This window comes from Leguminivora glycinivorella, chromosome 15, assembly GCF_023078275.1.
Source record: "Leguminivora glycinivorella isolate SPB_JAAS2020 chromosome 15, LegGlyc_1.1, whole genome shotgun sequence".
NCBI classification, from domain to species: Eukaryota; Metazoa; Arthropoda; class Insecta; order Lepidoptera; family Tortricidae; genus Leguminivora; species Leguminivora glycinivorella.
In genome coordinates, this window is record NC_062985.1 from 21,621,371 (window position 1) to 21,642,804 (window position 21,434).

The 21,434-nt window shown below is 38.0% G+C and overlaps 1 protein-coding gene across 1 annotated transcript in view; it reads left to right on the top strand.

Annotated features, from left to right (window-relative positions):
* LOC125234272 (acetylcholine receptor subunit alpha-like 1) overlaps positions 1-21,434 on the top strand; it is a 475,879-nt gene that overhangs the window by 6,835 nt on the left and 447,610 nt on the right. The gene's annotated exons all lie outside the window — the stretch shown is intronic.

Sequence of the window (21,434 nt, forward strand, 5' to 3'; positions counted from 1 at the left end):
GCGGGTGTGGCCATACTGTACTATAGTACTCTTTATTATACTGTGTCCATGTAGTGTATGTTTAGATTTTGGGCCGAAACTTTTGGCGCTTAGTTTTCTAAAGCAGGTTATTCAAATATTCATGTTTTCCATAATAATAAAAACTTAATGCCGGGTAAGCGTGAAAGGAAGTGAAACTATAAAGTATTTTAGAGTCTACAATGCAAGTCACTATTCACATAAAGCCAAGGATTATTTATATAGGATTTACAATCTTCATACTAAGAATCGTATCTCCATTTTTAGCGCCACCTATTAAATACTATCATAACTACATTGATGATGCCTACAAATCTATGTTTTTCAAAATGTGTATTGATATGATATCATGATATTAAAATAAATAAATCATCATCATCATATCAGACCTTTATCGCCCACTGCTGAGCATAGGCCTCTCTCCTAGTACGCCACTTGTCCCGGTCCTGAGCTAGTCTCATCCAGTTGTGACCCGCAATTTTCCGGATGTCGTCCACCCAACGAGCTAACGGATGCCAAGCGTTTCTTACATCTGTGAGCGGCCACCATTCTGTTAACATTTTAGTCCATCTGCCATCACTCTGCCTAGCAACATGTCCCGCCCAACTCCATTTTAGTTTGGTAATGACGAAACCCACGTCTAGCACAAATAAATAAATAAATACGTCATTTGTTCTTATAAAAAAAAGACGCAAAAATATTTGGGAAAAATATGGTTTTGGCCACATCCAGGCTGCGAAACAGCGCCATCTATTTTTAAGCCTAAAAAGCCCATACGTTTCAGGGGTACGCTTTTTTGTATGGGCTTTGTCAGTCTCGTATTATATCGTTCTTGAATAAAACGAACGTTTTGGTTTTCAGCTGAATGAGTTTTCCACGAAACTGAATTCAATCAAAATATTCTCTTTCAATTTCAGTATCAAAATAAAACCAAGGTCCTATGAAAGTCGTCTAAAACAGACCTGATGTTAATTTGTTTACCGCAATCCAGTACATAATGTAATCATACTAATTAAATTCAATGCTTACAATGTAATTTGATTCAATGTAATCAGAAAAAATATGGTATATTTTAAAAATAGGTCGTTGAAGGATCTATGTAGAGTTCTAAAAACTAGATATAAAAGACATACATGTACCAAATTGTCGGAAAATGAATAAATAAATATTGGGGGACACCTTACATAGATCAACCTAGCCCCAAACTAATCAAAGCTTGTACTATGTGTGCTAGGCGACGATATACTTACTTATGTATACTGATATGTAAGTTGCGGAAACTTTCTAAAAAATCTTAAATTTCTTGAAAAATTCACGAAACTTTCACGAAAAATAAAGGGAATTTAAATTTATGACATGGAAAGTTTCCATCCATAAAATTGTCCATATAAAGTATGGAAAGTTTCCGAAGTTTTCCTATGTGAAAATTTCAGAATTTTGGAAACTTTCCATCGGCACATCAGTACTTATGTATTAGAAAACATCCATGACTCAGGAACAAATATCTGTGCTCATCACACAAATAGATGCATTTACCGGGATTCGAACCCGGGACCGCGGCTTAGCAGGCAGGGTCACTACGCGCTAGGCCAGACCGGTCGTCGAAGGTCCTCTATTATTTGATGCCATTTAAAACCTCAGGGCATAAAATACTAGAGAGTGGACATGCTGCCGGCGACCGTGTCAAAGATGTTAGCTCATTGAGCGTACAGTTCTTTGTGTGCGTGCGTAAATGACACGACTCGCTGCTCGTTCGCATAGAACACAGAGATGACATGTCTGATCTCCTTCCTCCTTTGTCTGTGTTTGAAACGCCTGTACGAACCTGTACTACATACAAGCCAGTATGCACATCAACAGCCCATGTCCTTACGACGCGCTCGGTTATTTAACTAAATACCTACTCACTCCAGCGCCTATGTTTGTGTTTGACCCGTTTACTGTGCGAGACATATTAAGTGCTATTAAAAACATAAAAAAGAAACATTCGAAGGACGTCAATGACATGTCAACACACATTCTTGACTGCTATCCTCCAAATTTAGTGTCAATATTACTTATTTTATTTAATCAGTGCGTTAACAGCGGAGTGTACCCTGACCCGTTAAAAATAGTTAAGGTGCAACCGATATACAAAGGAAAAGGCGAAATGGATGCCCTTAAATGCTATCGACCTATTTCTTTGATACCTATTGTTTCTAAAGTATTCGAGCGACTAATGAGCATGCAGTTGATGAAGTATTTTATTGATAACAAATTGATTAATCCACAGCAGTACGCATACCAGTCGGGGCGTAGTACGGCGGACGCGGCGCGCGACCTGTCGCGCCGTGTGCTAGCGCACCTCGAGGGCGGGCGACAGGTCGCAGCCACGTTCTGCGACCTGTCGCGCGCCTTCGAGACCGTCGACCATTCACTGCTTATCGCGAAGCTGTCACGGTATGGTGTAAATGGTGGATTTCTCAGTACTATAGAATCTTTTTTGGCCGATCGGAAACAGTCAACTTTTGTTAACTCATGTAGATCTGACACACAGGAAATAGGCTCACATGCCGTCCCTCAGGGCTCTTCTATGGGAAATACCTTGTTTCTGATCCTTGTAAATGATATAACCTCTGCCTGTAGCGACTCAGAATTCGTCATATTCGCTGATGATACATGCATTATAACATCTGCCGATAATTTTGCTGCATTAAAAACTAAACTTTCTCGAACCCTACAGGATATACATAACTGGTTTACGGTGAATGGCATGATCCTCAATATTGAAAAGACAAATGTAATACACTTCCAACTTAGAAAAACTATAAAGGATAAACTTAATTTACACATGAATAACATTCCTGTACCGCAGGTAAACGAGGTCAAATACTTGGGATTTCTCATAGACCTGAGTCTAAAATTGTTTTCAATATGAGGTGACCATGTCAGACCTGAGTCTGACATGGTCACCTCATATTGAAAACAATTGTAATAGGCTCTCGTCAGCTTGCTATGCGTTGTCTAGATTAACTTTAAGCCTAACTGAAGATAACTTAAAAATAGCATATTTCGGTTATTTCAATTCCATAATGACTTATGGAGTAGACCTGTGGGGTACTGCTGCAGATCGCGAGAGAGTATTCAGAGTACAGAAATACGCCCTCCGTATAATGGCCCAAAAACCACGTGACCATCCAACTAAGGAATTATTTATTAAATTTAGAATACTAACCTTGCCTAGTGTATATATACTTGAAGCCAGGGATCGGATACCGGTATTTTTTTCGGAACGGTTCCGTACGTTGACCCGAGAACTTTATTTTAGCGTTTCTGGTTCCATTAACCGGTATTCTTTTTCGTTCAGTGAACGAACGTTTATGAGTGAGAACTGTTCCGAAGAACAGAATTAAATGATACGTTCTTTAAAGAACAGTTCGCGGGAACGGAATTAAATGATACGTTCTTTAAAGAACAGTTCGCAGGAACGAAATTATTTCGGTTTTTCTATTTCCAAGAATTTGAACGAACAGTGGGGGGGGGAACCATGCGGCATGCGCAAGCGGTGTCGGCCACGGCCATCACTTTAGTAACTTGTTTGATTTGAGACTAGCGGTGAGTAAACGTGGCGTCGAACGAAACTAATACGTCGAAAACATTCTGCACCACAACCACAATGAAGTAAGTATGTTTTTTTTTAATTTAGTGCTTTCAATTTTACCGATTTTAAAATTTAAGTAATGTCACGACGCTTAAGTATTTATTTATTTACAGGCAATCGTACAGTCCAAGGTCAAATAAGGACGCGACGCCGCTATTAGCAAGAGCGAGAGAGCTGAATAACTTTCTCATTCTAACAAACATCAGCGTCCTTATTTGACCTTGGTTTGGTACGGTCATCCCATCTGTAAGCACTTTTGTGAGATGGACTTCCGAGCAAAGCGGTTCTGTTGCAATGGCCGTACCTTTCAAGGTCAAATAAGGACGCGACGCCGCTATTAGCAAGAGCGTGAGAGTTAAATAACTTTCTCATTCTAACATTTCTAACAAATAGCAGCGTCCTTATTTGACCTTGGTACGGTCATCTCATCTGTGTGCGTAGTTGAATGCACAAACGCTCACAGCCAGACTACATTTCTACAGGATATATATATATAATATGTGTGTGTGTGTGTGTGTGTGTGTGCGTGCGTGCGTGTGTGTGTGTGTGTGTAATATACACTACTTTCCCATTAATTGTGACGTTTTAAATTAAAAAGACTCTCATTGTTGGTACTGTAGATAGTCAATTACCATAGAAATTACATCAGCTACTATCAACAATGGACCTTTAGTCTAAAAACGTCACAATTAAAGATAAGACAATGTGCAATTAGTCACAAAAATAAATTGTTTTTAGTATTCAAGACTCCCGTGTCCCAGAACTCGAAGAATCCCAATTCATTTGTAAAATCTTCGCTGGTCTCAGGTCTTCGTATTGATGGTGAAATAATAAGCGGACTGTAGTTTGGTGCTGGTTTTAATCCAAATTGTGAAAAGACAAAGAAAAGTGGTACAGTGAATGTCGTTGGAGGCGGAATAACCGTAAGTTTTTAAAAAGCTCTAAAAGCTGTCAAATTTGAACTTATCACATTGCCATTTGTAAATTTAGATTTAGATAGAGATTTGAAATATTGTTATAATTATACAATTCAATGAATATTTTATTTAAAAAATAGTCAAGTAGTATGTGAATGAATTAAAACATTACCAATAACATGAAATTAAAAATTGAATAAATTAATACTGAAGATTTATAAAATGCATAATGTCGACTCGAACAATACTGAATATTTTAGTCAAAGAATATACAAATTGAAATGTCAACAGATACATGATTATTAATTAAAATTAAATTGAATTATTATTATTAAATTGATAAAAATTGGAAAAATTGATTTTAATTATAGAAAATAAATGCCTTAACCTAAACGAAGAAAGGATCGAAAACCAGGGTGGTTTTCGAACGTTTCGTAACATGCTCCCGGCCTCAAGGGTGAGCAATTTGATTGTTGACAGGCAGAGGGCAGATGTTGTTGAAGGCCCTGCGGATGACTCCTCTCTTTGTTTTTATATCCGCCACCCGTGCGATGCCATCACTGCCAGGAATAACTCGGACGACTCGACCAAGTTGCCAGAGAAGGGGAGGCAGAGTTCTGTCTTTGACAACAACCAGAGCACCTTCCTGAAGCTCTCCCGTGGATTCGTGCCATTTTGTCTTCTGTTGAAGCCAAAGGACATACTCAGTGGAGAAGCGATGCCAAAACTGCTGCTTGAGTAGCTCGACGCGTTTCCAGCGCTGGAGCGATGAAATCTTGGTTGCCGTGATCTGTGGATGCGGTACGAACTGTGTGGATCGCCCTATTAGGAAGTGGGAAGGAGTTAAGGGACAAAGGTCATTTGGGTCATCTGACATTGGAGTCAGTGGCCTTGAATTTAAAATTGCCTCAATTTGGATTAAAAGTGTAGACATTTCCTCATACGTCATGTGTGTCTGGTCAAGCACACGACGGAGATGATGCTTAACAGATTTTATGGCAGATTCCCATAACCCGCCGAAATGTGCTGCATAAGCCGGTATGAATGAAAATTTAATACCTTCACCGACATCTGATGACGACGATGCATTAAGAACCTTTGTGAATTCATTACAAGCACCTTGAAAATTTGTGCCATTATCAGAAAATATTGTCTGCGGCTTACCACGCCGAGCAATAAACCTGCGCAAGGCTGCAATGTACGCTTCCGTTGTCATATCGGAAACAAGTTCGAGATGCACCGCTTTGGTTGCAAGGCACACAAATGCACAAATATACGCCTTTACAAGCACACTACCTCTGCCTTTCCGGTTGGATATCATGACCGGACCAGCATAGTCGACACCGGTCTCAAGGAATGGATATTCTAATTCAACACGCTCTCTCGGTAAGTTACCCATGATGGGTTGTATGGTTTTTCCATTGAAACGGGTACATTTGACGCACTTATAAACTGTACTTTTCGCCAGGTCCCTGCCACGAATAGCCCAATACTTATGCCTGACGGTAGCAAGGAGCAGCTGAGGCCCTGCATGCAAAAATGTGAGATGAAAAAACCTGAATATCAGCCTGCAAAGATGATGCTTGGAACTGAGCAACACTGGATGCTTAAGGTTGTAATCATAACTAGAGTTGCTCAGTCTTCCCCCACACGAATGAGCTTGTCATCACCGAGAAACGGAGACAGAGATCGCAGATTGCACTTTCGAGGTAATTGTTTCTTTGAATTTAATAACTCAATCTCGTTAGGAAATGAGTCTTCTTGAGCCCTACGCAAAAGAAAGTTAGAAGAGTTTTCCAGCTCTTTATATGTCAAAAAACCAGGCTGTTTGCTTTCTTTGCTGCGACTATTATGAATAAACCTAAAAACATATGCCATGACACGCTTGAGTTTTGTGTAACTGGATGAGTTTTTTATTAATGTACTAAATATGTTTTCAGTCGGCTGATTGACAACAAGAGAACGCTCTACCATCTCGGGGAGATCCCCGTCGGATCTCTTATTTGGATTGCTTGGCCACTGCGTCTGATCTGACTGAATAAATTGTGGACCCGACCACCACAGAGAAGTTTGGCCTAACTGATCAGCGCTGAGACCACGAGAAACGAAGTCTGCTGGATTCTCCTTCGACGGCACATAACGCCACTGACAGCCAGCTGTACGTTCCTGAATCTCGCTTACCCTGTGACGCACGAACGTCTTTAGATTCAGAGGATTTGCAGCAATCCACCCTAACGCAATTGTGGAATCTGACCAAAACACGCAGTGATCTATGGCTAAGGTGAGTGAAGAAGACACCTTTGTATAAAGCTTCGCGCCAAGCAAAGCTCCACTCAACTCCAAACGCGGTATTGTAGTCTGAGGTTTAATCGGAGCTACTTTACTCTTGGATGCCAAGAGACGGACACTAACAGCCCCGTCATTGCCTACACTACGTACATAAACGCATGCACCATATGCTTTCTCACTGGCGTCTGTGAATACATGAAGTGAGACTTCGGTTGGATTCGGTAACTTAATACACCTCGGGATCAACAAATTGTTCAAGTATGGCAATGTATGTGCAAAATGGACCCACGCATCTTTAATTGATTGAGGAATTTCACCATCCCATGAACACTTGCTAATCCAGAGCTGCTGCATAATTATTTTCGCTTCTACTATACATGGAGCGACCAGGCCAAGTGGATCGAATACCTGTGAAATCGTCGATAAAATTGACCTTTTATTAATTTTACCCTGTGTATCGACGTTAATGGCAAATGTCAGGCTGTCTTGAAAACATGACCAATTTAAACCAAGAGTCTTGGATGACTCTTCATTGCTTAAATCTACAGTGTCTGAACCACTGACATCTTGATTAACTGCAAGTAAAATATCTTTATTATTGGAATGCCACTTACGCAAATTAAATCTTGCTGACTCTAACTCTTGTGTTACATTATGACATAACTGAATTGTTTCCTCAACCGTGTCTCTGCCTGATAAAAAATCATCAACATAAAAGTCGTGACAAATTGCATGCTTGACATTAATGTCATTTGAATCATACCCTAACTGAGTGAGACATCTGGTTGCAAGATAAGGTGCACTAGCTGTGCCATATGTCACTGTATTTAATGTGTATATTGCTATTGGCTGCGACGGATGCGACCGCCACAGTATCTTCTGCAGAGACCGCTGTGAATCCTGTATTAATATCTGTCGATACATTTTCTCGACATCAGCGGTCACTACATAGTTATGCTGACGAAAACGCATGAGTATTGACTGCAAATCGTCTTGTATAGTTGGCCCAACCCTTTGAATGTCGTTGAACGACTTGCCTGAGGTTGTGGGGGCTGAACCATTGAATACTACCCTCAATTTGGTTGTGGTGGAATCCCTAAGCACTCCATGGTGTGGCAGGAAACACGACACTCCGTGCTCACCACCCATGCATTTACTCATATGACCCAAACTTTCATATTCATCTAAAAAATCTGCATAGAGGTCTTTCAAGGTTGGATTATGTTCTAAACGACGCTCTACTGACAGAAATGTAGCCAAGGCACGCTGATATGAGTCCCCCAGAACCTCAGGCGACTCCTTCAACGGCATGGAAACCATGAATCTACCGTCAGCATCACGTGTCGTAGTTTTTTGAAAGTGTTCCTCACAAGCGTTTTCTTCCGGCGTGAACTTGTGCTTAGGTGCAACTGAGTCTAACTCCCAAAATCTAGATATATCAACACCTGAATCGGAAGGCAGCTCGTGCGTGAACATGCACGTCTGTGGCACGTCCACTTTAGGATGAATAATTGCTCCACACACCAGCCATCCGAACTTAGAATCACGAAGAATGGGCTGATTTGGACCTAACTCAATTTTTCTGACTCCAAGAACATCCCAGAATATCTCGGCACCTACTAAAATGTCAATGGAAGACGGCTCATTAAACTTTGGATCTGCTAATATAATCCCGGACGGGAATGGAATATCCTGAATATGAATATATCTATGCGGAATATGTGAAGTGATAACTGGAGCGACGGAACACTCGACGTCCATTTTGTAATTACCGTCATATGAATGAATTTGAATGGCACATTCCTGCGACGTACTGGAAGTCTGATTCATGATACCAGTAATCCCTGATTGGTTTGGATAAGTGCGCAACCTAAATTTATTACACAAATCAGTCGTAACAAAATTTAGCGTACTACCGTTATCTAAGAACATACGTGCAGTCTGTAGCTCCCCTTGCTGTCAACCACCTTTACTATAGCTGTGGATAACAACTTCCGCTTGAATTGAGGCCTAGAAACTGACGCTGACTGATCAGCAACTACTGCAATATTGTTTGGAGCATCAGACTTTTGAATTGCCCCCTGCATTGCCTCTGTGTGAATAAGTGTATGATGCTTTTTATTACAGTATTTACAATGTGACAACCGACATTGAGATTCTGTATGCCCGTGACAGAGACAATTCAAGCATACTTTAAATAACCTCGCCTTACTGAGCCGTGCATCTACTGGAAGCTTCCTAAATGAATAGCAACTGTATAAGTGGTGTTTATTTTTACACATGGGACACACATTCGAATACGGCCTAATACGATCATTGTCAAATGAAGCACTGGCAACAGCCATTTTAGGTTTAAAATGCGTATGTAACGATGATGATGATGATGTATCATTTTTATGCCTATTTGACTGAATCTCAGCAAGACTTTCTAAAAAGTCAGCTCTCTGCAACAAGAACGTCTTGAAAAATTCCAGAGTCGGAACCGTAGACTCCGCATTGCGACGCTCTTCCCACTCCCTTGCGGTAACAGAGTCTAATTTGGACGACATCATGTGAACAATTAAAGTGTCCCAATTATCGGTTGGCTGACCTAACGAATGAAGTGCGCGTAGGTTTTTTGTTGTGGCGTCTAAAATATTCCTAAGTGCCTGGCTCGACTCTTGACGTACGGGCTCGACATTGAATAATGCATTAACATGATTGGCTACTAACAACTTCTGATTATCATACCTCTCTGAAAGTAACTGCCATGCAATTGAATAATTGTCACACGTGAGATCCAAACTTTGAATAATAAGTGCAGCGCTGCCTTTCAGAGACGCGCGCAGGTAATGAAATTTATTTATTGTGTTGATAGACTCATTATTATGTATTAACGAGAGATACGTGTCCCGGAATGCTAACCAATCCTGATATCCACCTTCAAAACGAGGCAAATTAATCTTTGGCAAATTAATAAAATTAGAATTGTGCGCCTTGACAACTGTATTTGCAGAGCTTACCTCGAACTCATTTCCAACTGAAGCTCGTCTCGAATTCTTCTGAATCAGGACTTGCGCAGACGACATGCTCGAGTAGTAGGCGTCCTCGAAGACAGCTCGCTCTTCGCCAACGTCCTCGCCGCTTGTAGACGCAGACAACATCTCGATGTCCGTCTGTAATGCATCGTATTCATCGTATAGCGGTACTATTCTATCAAATCGCAGCTGCAATTCTGCAAGTTGTAACTCGCTCAGTTGCGGCTCCGCTGCTGCATTGGAGACGAACTTTTGAAAGGCTGTAATTTTACCTTTAATAGCGCCACGCTTGTAATTTAGCTTCTTTAAATCTTCAGACATTGTGAACTAATAAAATGATAAAAAATGAGCCTATAAATATTTGTACAAATTATGACCTTAAATAAAAACTTTGCTCTTAAAAAATCTCCAGGCGCTAAAACTATTTGCTATGCGAATCAGGTATGCACTTGTATTACGTAATCTTGTTTACGACTTATTTGCACTGCAGTTAGTTATCAAGATTGTTTTAAGAACGTGTTTGCCTATTGTTTTTGAAGTTTTTAATTGAAATTAGCGTAATAAAGTTACAAAATTATTGAATTATTGTTATCGTATTGTATAGGAATTATGTGAAAGTGATAGTTAATATTAAAATCTTATGTATTACTGTGAACTGGGTCAAGAGGTTATACCTACTAAAATGAATATCTCTAGTGAATAATCCTATCGAAATGTCTAGTGGCTTCTAATCCAAACTATGGCAATGAATTAACTTTCTGCACTGAATGGGAAAGCAATGAATTTGGTATTTGAATAGGTATGACTGAATAATACCTAATGAATATTGCAGCTACACAGAAAATGAAGAAAACAAAGGAATGTGGATAAAAAAAGAAAGGAATGGAACGATCTCACTTTGTTCGTTTTCCCTCCTGTGCTGGATGCTGCTTGGTTTTGAATGCTGGCTCCCGCTGATCTCCACTGAATACTCCTGGACTGGTCTAGTTGGCGCTGAATTGGCTGGATCCCGCGACTGACTGCTGGTCACGGATGGATGCCCACTGCAATGGGATGCTGCGTGTGCTCGTCGCGACTTTCACCCGTCCTGGATCCTGGCTGATGGGATGGGACTCGATGAGTGGAAGCCCTGGAACCTGCACGCAGCTGAATACGCCCTGCGCCAACCTGGTCGACCCACGGCTTCGATGATGAAGACCCGTTGCATAGGTGGAGCCTGACTCGGTGCCACAGTCCTGTCCTCTCACAATCCCGAGGGCTCGAAGGACCATGTAAAATCTTCGCTGGTCTCAGGTCTTCGTATTGATGGTGAAATAATAAGCGGACTGTAGTTTGGTGCTGGTTTTAATCCAAATTGTGAAAAGACAAAGAAAAGTGGTACAGTGAATGTCGTTGGAGGCGGAATAACCGTAAGTTTTTAAAAAGCTCTAAAAGCTGTCAAATTTGAACTTATCACATTGCCATTTGTAAATTTAGATTTAGATAGAGATTTGAAATATTGTTATAATTATACAATTCAATGAATATTTTATTTAAAAAATAGTCAAGTAGTATGTGAATGAATTAAAACATTACCAATAACATGAAATTAAAAATTGAATAAATTAATACTGAAGATTTATAAAATGCATAATGTCGACTCGAACAATACTGAATATTTTAGTCAAAGAATATACAAATTGAAATGTCAACAGATACATGATTATTAATTAAAATTAAATTGAATTATTATTATTAAATTGATAAAAATTGGAAAAATTGATTTTAATTATAGAAAATAAATGCCTTAACCTAAACGAAGAAAGGATCGAAAACCAGGGTGGTTTTCGAACGTTTCGTAACACATTCAATGTTCTTATACTGCTGCGAGTGAAAGGGGCACTAATGATGATATTTATGACTTGATCGATGCACAGAATGAGCCACTGAGTAAAACTTACTTACCTATACTAAACCTTCATGAACCTAAATACTGAAAATCTGCCCAGTGGTTCGGTGTTAGGGCTTGCAATTATCCGTCCAATTCGAAATCCGGATGATTCGACTCGATATTTGAAAATTCGGATATTCGGATAAAACGGATATTTCGAATATTTTTTATTTTATTTAATAAATCTCATATTTAGTAACATAATTATGTACTACGATACGAAAAAAACGCCGTAGGAAATTGTTATTTTATAATCAGGCTTCAGCTGTTGTTCGTAACCTTAATGTTAGGTTAGGTTACTTAGTTATTTCATTCTTGCCTTTTTTATGAAATGACTTCAGTTGCTCATAAGATATATGATTTTATTTTTATGTAATTTTGACTAATATTTGATATTAATGAATTTTAATGCTAGAGACATAATCTGATTGCCATATGAGGCAAAACGTCATGTTGTGATCGTTTAGATCGAATATTACCTTGTTAGACCTACTCCTTGTTTAGATATCAGATTGCATTTACGAGGTTTTCATCGCCGATTTATTCAAATGCAAAAAGAACTATGACATATTACAAACACCATTTAGCTTTGTTAAATAACAAGGCTGAATGATCTTTCTCTCTAATAATTTTCACCTCTTATCTTTGATGACTTCGTGACTCCATTCCAGTTACACTTGGGACTCTCGGGTAGACGTTCTTAGCCAGAGGGCCTTACGTTACGTATACAGCGAAAAAGTTTTGGTGTTGCAACACTTGCAACCTATTTTGAAAGGATAAAATGTAAAAGCGTATCTGCTTAACTACTTCATCTTGTTCTGCAGTTCAATACTAAACAGGTCTTCCGCCGCGGGATACATAGAAGACTTCTTTTTGTCAGAAAATTTGAACAGTTTTAGTTCTGTTAGCAATTTATTTATTTATTTATAATGTATTCGGATTATTTCGGATGCTAACAATAATGAAAGTGCAGCGTTTGATACGGTACTCAGTGTCACTTGATTGATTGAGTTAAACTGATATACATGAGATTATCCACAAATATTCATGAAAAAAACCCTGCCTGCTAAGCCGCGGTCCCGGGTTCGAATCCCGGTAAGGGCATTTATTTGTGTGATGAGCATAGATATTTGTTCCTGAGTCATGGATGTTTTCTGTGTATATAAGTATGTATTTATATCGTCGCCTAGCACACATAGTACAAGCTTTGCTTAGTTTGGGGCTAGGTTGATCTATGCAAGATGTCCCCCAATATTTATTTATTATTTATTTACTTATAAAATAAGGTAGTAGTGCCACTCAAGGAGTAATTTTTGCTATAAATCGCTTTAATATCGTAAATGTGTTAATTTTACTTTAAAATTTGTTTTCCAAATGAGTTTCTTAAAAATTGCAATGGTATTTCTGTCATTCACAATATTCGAATTATTCGTTTTATCCGGATTTTAACGTGTAAATTATCCGAATTTCAAAATCAGCGGATATCCGGATTACAAGCCCTATTCGGTGTCACTCCTAAAGTGGGTACTTACTGTTATTTGTAAAAAATGAGAAAGCCTTATACGGTCAACCGGGGTGGCTTTAAAACGCAGGGGTGACTTTGAAAATTTAGTTTTAAAGTCATACTGTAAGTAAATTCGCGATTTTCTATGGTAGATTTACAAGAATATTTATTGGTCTATTATCCAGCTACTAGTTACATGAACAGTTTCAGTAAATAATGAATGATGTTAATTTTAAAGCCGTTCAAATACCATCAAAGTAACCCCAAATTTTCCTAAAGCCACCCCGGTTGACGTAGCTCTCCCGCTCTTACAATCCCGTACTTGTTGACCTTGGTCGGTTTGGTCGTCTGTAGACAGTGTAGACACTAATACACTCGCCAACAGTTGTGTATTCCATGTAGATACACCAAGGGCCCAATTCTCAAAAGATTGTAACTTATTGTAATAATTATCTAGAAATGTAAGTATGCAAAATAAATAAAATATTTTTATTGCAGATAAAAGCTTTGACATAGATGATGAAGATCTAGTCTTCAAAATATATATATATATATATATATATATATATATATATATATATATATATATATATATATATATAGAGAAAAAACTACCCCATATCCAAGCTATTCTGATGACCTTGAGGTGGATGTAAGTGCTTATAGTGTGAGAAAGCTGTATAAAATATAATCTGCACTAATTTGTATAAATATGTGTGTTACTTAATCTGTGTGAATTTGTAATAGTGATATGTTTTTAAATGTTTTTAAGGACCAAGATGCAGTCCTTGAGAGAGCACAACCCATGCAATCCATTTATACTATTTATAGTGAACCGGAACCGGACGCGATGTGCCCTTATTCATGCAAGCGTAATATAGTTGCAGTCGTTATAAGAAAAAAGTTAGAACAAGTTCCCGAAGAGAATTTACTGGCTTGTTTAGAAGATCTCGAAAATACAATAGAAAAATATTATTAAATGTGTATCAAGATTATGTGTACTCTATCATAATTATAGCTTCAGTGTAAAAGTCAATCATATTTTGGTACATTCGTTAGTGAAATATCGTTATAAAATAAGGGTTATTCCACTAGTTAGAGTTACCACTAAGTTGTTACCAGTGGTAACTACAATGTTATTTTCCCAGCTTTTACTCCTAGTAACTACTGGGAATACCATTAACTTTAACAATTTTTAACAATTGTGGCAATTACTGGAAACATTATAGGCAATTACTGGAAAGATTATATCATAAGATTCATGTTTTGTTTTATTTTATACACATGTAAAGCCTGACCAGAAATATATGACTACGCGCCATGTAGCGGAATTTCATTAAAACTATTTTCTTCATAATCATCATACTATACTGAACTGTCACTCCATACATCAGAATAACAGCGCACTCTTGACAATAGTTATATATTTCTGGTCAGGCTTTAGTTTCTTAATCATACTTACCATATCCAACGCGATCAATGTTATTTTCACGAAATCTAATGGCAACAGCTGAGACTGTTTCCTCACCTTTAATTGATTGGCCTCAATGGCCACTGCGTAAGAGTCGTTAGAGGTGCACATTGAATTAGAGCACACAAATATTATTTCAGTAGTTGCCTAATAGCAAGGACGATATATACCGGGACTGACAAAGCCCATACAAAAAAGTTTACCCCTGAAATGTCCCATACATTTCCGAGCGATTATTTCCGAAAAAATTAACAATATCAAAAAATGTTAGTAGTAAACCCCTATTCATTTTTTAATACCTATCTAACAAGAGGTATATCACGTCAGGGATGAAATAAAAAAAAAATCTCTCCCCACTTTACGTGTAGGGGCACCCTAAAAAATATTTTTTCCACTTTTTATTTTTGCACTTTGTTGGCGTGATTGATATACATATTGACACCAAATTTCAGCTTTCTAGTGCTAACGGTCACTGAGATTATCCGCGGACGGACGGACGGACAGACAGACATGGCGATAAGGGTTCCTAGTTGACTACGGAACCCTAGAAAAGATATTTGTAGGCATCATCAGTGTGGTTATGATACTATTTAATAGGTGGCGCTAAAAAATTCAGGTAAGATTCTTAGTATGAACATTATCAATCCTATATGAATCATCCTTGCTAATAGTAATTATGACGTTTTCAGAATAAAGGTCCCTGTCCATAGTACTTAATTAGTTCCAGTTCTACTAGGGCTTGCAATCCGGATATTCATTTTATCCGGATATCCGCCAATTTTAAAATCAGGATTTTTTGTAAGTTGAAATTCGGATTTTTTGTAAGTTGAAATTCGGATAAAACGAATAATTCGAATATTGTTTAAGACAAAAATACCATTGCATTATTTAAGAAAATCATGTGAAAAACGTTGAATTTTAAGATAAAATTGATACATTTACGTTATTAAAGCGATTAATATTAATAATATTAAATATTACTCCTTGAATGACCACTACTAATCTATTTTGTCATGAATATTTGTAAATGATCTCATGCACATGAAAGATAGGAAGTGAGAAAGAACAAGGCTGAATGGTGTTTGGAAAATTCCAATGTTCTTTTTGGATCGCTGAATCCACAGTAGCAGTGAAGCATTTAGCATTTGAATAAATCGGCAATGAAAACCTCGTCAATGCAATCTGATATCTAAACAGGGAGAAGCTGGTCTAACATACGACATATTCGATGTAAATATCATCAGTATTACGTAATATCTCAATCAGATCACATATCTCAATCAGATTATCTGAATTGATTAAAATCAAATTTAGTCAAAATTACATAAAAATAAAATAACATATCATATGAGCGACATTTAGTATTTTTCATATCGTCGGCGTCGTACATATGTTATCAAACGGTATAATCCTAAATAATAAGAACCTACTTGTTTGCCTTAACCGGCCGTCCAGAGTGGGGTTCCAGAGCTATATGCTTGCAGGGACATCGAAAAGGCTTTAGTTTTTTACATACCGAATAACTTTATTTCGGTATCATGATTCCTTTTAAGATAATTACATTATGTTTATGGTAAGGAATAATATTTAGAATACCTAAAATATGACAAATTTGCATTCTATTCAAATCAGTACGAGTATACTTCACGGAGTCCAAAACTATACGCAAATCAGAAGTCCAAAACACGAAAAAATAGATAGAGAGCGATTGCGGGCGCCGGTCGGTCGGCTCGAGCGCGAGTACTTGCGCCGCCGGCGTACGCGTCTGTGTGCGTGCGCCACGCGCACACACAACTATACAGGGCCTCTCTGTGGGTTCCGCCCCCGTCAGCGCGACGGCGATAAAGACCTAAAAATCTGAATTCGTGCTTGCCTCCTGTATAGTCTTAATCCTTTAATGATTCCGTTAACGTGAAACTTTAAGTAGACAGGCTTTATGAAGACAATTGGCCGGTGAGCCCTACAATTTTAAAATTTGCCGCCCTTTTTAGTGACAAAATTTGCTTGGCCGTCTATTGTTTACTAGGGAACCCTAAAAACGATACGTATATTTATACCTAGTTCATATAAAAGTGTGTCATTCCTGTCCTGATGAGTGATGAAATGAAACACATCTCTAATATTGACATCGAAGAAGAAAGACTTACAAAATGAAACCTTTAAAAACATACACAAGCTCTGAAAGAAGAAAGAAAGAAAATCAAGAGAGCCTTTACCAGTTGGTATGGTGACAATAAAATAAATGTGTAGTCCTCCAAGGTTGTATATGTACCTACACTTATTCGCTAGTTACGCTATAAGCATACACAAATTACGTACAACGTACACATAGTTTGGGACTGTTATGTTTATCAGGTTAACATTGACAAGTTATTTATTTAATATTAATGTAAAGTTATCCAAACCTAGCTCAATAGCTCAAAGTAAAAAATAACAAACTTATGTTTATGTCACAGTTTTCCATTAAACATTTTGATTTTTTTGTAGCCTCGTCATACATATACATGGTGTATATTCTATGCTGTTTCTTCCTTCCCATCTTGATGTTATTATGTTCACGTTATCACTTTCAATAGTTTCAATATCCAGCATACACTATCACTTAGTGGGGACGTTTATCGACAAAAAGAGGCCAAACCTTTTTTTCTTGACCAAAGCATGAAACTTGGCACAGTTGTTCCTTATATCAAAATAAGCCGATTAAGATCGGGAGCCTTCAGGAGCCTCCCCCTGGGGCTCGGGAGGGGGTCAAAGTACCGCTTCACCCGGCTTGCTTTGAAAAATTCTAACATACCCCGTTTAGTTCATAGGTCATGTTTGGTATCGTTTTCGAGTAAATCAATAACGTAGAATTCATTTTTGGTACTAAAATTATAATTTAATGGTAAATAAAATAAAAAAAATGAAAAGTTTGAAATTTTCATCTATGATTTACAAATTCAAGTCATCATAAATGTCAAACTGTTTGCTTTTTCTACAAATAAAAAATATGATATGAAAGCCTATTTAATATAGATTATGAAAAATATAACTTTTACCCACCTTTACTAACGTTAAGTTTCATAAAAAAACTTTAAGCCGCGCGGCGTCGGGACGCCGCGAGCGTAATTTTAAAATGCCTTTATTTTAAAAAACTCTATTAGAACCCGTTTAGCTATTAGGTCATGTTTAGTATCGTTTTCGAGTAAATAAATAACGTAGAATTTAGTTTTGGTACTAAAATGACCATTTAATGTTAAATGAAATTAATTTTTTTTTTTATTTTCTTCTGTGAGTTACAAATTCAAGTCACCATAAATGTCAAACGGTTTGCTTTTTCTATAAATATAAAAATATGATATTAAAGCCTATTCACAAAGGATAGTACGCGTTCACCTACGCGAGCTTAGACTGTGTGCGGGGAACGCGCCTCTTTCATATATTTGATCTCCAGTGTCAGAGGTGTGTTAATGCATAAATAGAAAAAGATTCATTATTATGGACTCCGGTGTCGACAACGGCAACACTCGGGTCGGACCACACACTCTAAAGACCGACTGTACCTGTTATTTATTCATTGTAGTGAATCCTGTAGGCCTAGCACATGATGGCCGCGGGAGTATGTCGCCGCGAGATAGACTACCCGTCCTTATGTCATTAATACAGTTAGAAGAAGACGTGGCATCTATCTCGCGGCGACATACTCCCGCGGCCATCATGTGCTAGGCCTACTGAAAGAAATTTATATAATAGTATTTTATACAATCGTGATATAATACAAAACTTTTCAGTCGAGTACCATGTGTAGTACGGTACGAGAGTGAAAAGTTTAATTATATCACTATTGTATACAATACTTTTTCTACGAGTCATCATCTTCATCATCAATGGACGGAAATATCATCATTCATGCAAGTTAAAATTAATGTCAATAGAGTCTTTCACCGTTGTATCAACATCGAATTACCTAGCAACCAATTGTTTGTAATAACCGTCTCTGATTGGCCGACAACGCGACAGATAAAAAAAATGTGTTTCAGATGCAGGAAAATTTGCCAGGTACTGCAAATTAGTATAGAAATTGTATGAAGTTCTATTTTTGAAATTATTATAGTTAACTAAAGTCAATTATAATGAGCTTATTATAATTGAGTCGGAACTGCCATAGAGTATCCAACACTGAAAAGTTAGCACTTATAGTTTAGTTTGTGGTGTCCTAATTGACAGATTACTCATACTATACATTCCCTTCACAGAGACATAGCTGGGTACATATGCAACTGCATAAAGAGGGCTCTACCCTCTTTTTGCAGTGCCATCGGTTTTTGCAACCTGATTTACATTAACATCTTGTAACTTCTAAGCATATACTGGCCACTTCAGTGTTGTCTGACCAGTGTGGTACCCATTCGTCTCCTTCTTCCTTCCATCCCCAAGAAGACGGACTTGGTAAATTTTGGTGTGGCACCAACGCCTGACTCCAAACAAGAACGCCCTGATTTCTCAAAACTGAAAGTTACAAGTTACAAGCGGAAGTCTCTTTCCAACTTGTCATATTAGACATTGAAAACCACTTGTAAATTGTAACTTGTAGCTTCGAGAAATGGGCCCCTGGTACACTGTGCGCAGTATATGCTGATAGGCAGCCTCTGAAGGAGGTATGTTCTCCAATTGTCGATCTTTTATGGTACCTAAAGACTACTCATTCACCGTTGCGCAACGACTTGGTCTGAAATAATATGTGCATTATCATTTTAGATTCTACAACTATCAAATTACAACTTTTTGGTGGATCACGTAACCTTCAGTATTACCCACTTACGTTACGTATCATACAAAATTATGGCACGTATTTAACCGGGCGACTGAATAACCATAGAAATGGGTATCAAAAATAATAGTTTGGCGACTAAAATGGGGCCTCAAAAATAACTTCCCGTTTAATATTATAGTTGCCCGGTTAATTATATGCCCAAAATTATTACAAACTTTAGTAGAATCTGATTTGCCTCTGATATTGCTCCATCTTGTAATAGTTTGACACCTTGGGTGGCCTGGCTAAGCTACAAAGCCAAAAGAAAAAGTTTCTAGATTAGACATAGTATGGGATAGGTACGATAAACGCAGCTTGAAACGATCAACAAGGGAGAAACATGGCCACCCAAGGCTTCAAACTATTACGAGATGGAGCAATATCATAGATAGGCTAATCAGATTCTACTAAATTTTGAAATTATTTTGTATGATAGGTAAGTGTGTAATAGTGAAGGTTAGGTACGTGATCCACCAAAATGTTGTAATTTGATAGTTGCAGAATCTGTTTAAATAAAATGACAATGCACATATTGTTTCAGATCAAGGGTCCTTACGCAACAGTGAATGAGTGCCGGAAGAACCTCTTTACTAGAAAAGATCGACACTTGGAGAACATACCTCCTTCCGAGGCTGCCTTACTTCATCATATACTGCCATTTGTCTAAGACTGGGGCTAAAGACATGCCAGCCACACCCTTGTTGCCGACGCATTAGGACACCACGGACTCCACTGCCAGTCTAGTGCTGGCCGAATTTTGTGACACGCTGCACTTAACGATTTAATCCGCAAGGCTCTCGGCACATCGAACATACCGACAACCCTCGAACCTGTCGGCTTGTCAGCAGCAGACTGTAAGCGGCCTGATGGTTGCTCGCTTTTGCCTTGGTTTCTGGGACGACCCTTGGCGTGGGGCGTGACCTGTGTGGATACCTTGGCTCCGTCCAACGTCTAACGTCTAACGCTCGGCCCAGAAACCAGGGACTGCTGCTGCAAAACGCCCAGTTTAAACGCGCAAATATGCATTTTTAAGAAACAACTACATATTTGCGGCAATTGCATTTGAAACATTTGGACCATGGTCATCAGACACCAAGCAGTTCGTGAAGAAAGTTTCCACCAAACTTGTCTTGGTGTTTGGTGACATACGCATAGGCTTTTACATCATATTTTTTATTTAAAGAAAAAGCAAACAGTTGACATTTTTGTTGACTTGAGTTTGCAAATCATAAATGAATATTTTTTTTAAATTTATTTACCATTAAATTATAATTATAGTACCAAAAATAAATTCTTTGTTATTAATTTACTCGAAAACTATATCAAACATGACCTAATAGCTAAACGGGGTCTAATAGAGTTTTTAAAATAGAGGCATTTTAAAATTACGCTCGCGGCGTCCCGACGCCGCGCGTCTTAAAGTAATTTTTTTGTGGAACTTAACGTTTGTAAATGTGGATAAAAGTTATATTTTTTATAATCTATATTAAATAAGCTTTCATATCATATTTTTTATTTATAGAAAAAGCAAACAGTTTGTCATTTATGATGACTTGAATTTGTAAATCATGGATGAAAATTTCATTTTTTTTATTTTATTTTATTTACCATTAAATTATAATTTTAGTACTAAAAACGAATTCTACGTTATTGATTTACTCGAAAACGATACCAAACATGACCTATTAACTAAACGGGGTGTTCAGTATGCGACTAACGTACGCTTGCATGTGTGTGTGTGGCTGCGCCCACCACGATACCTGTACGCCAATAAACCAGTGCATAACTAGCTACCGGTTGTTTCACTTGTGTCCACCTACGTATCTAACAGTGGCGACGAATACCCACATTTAGGG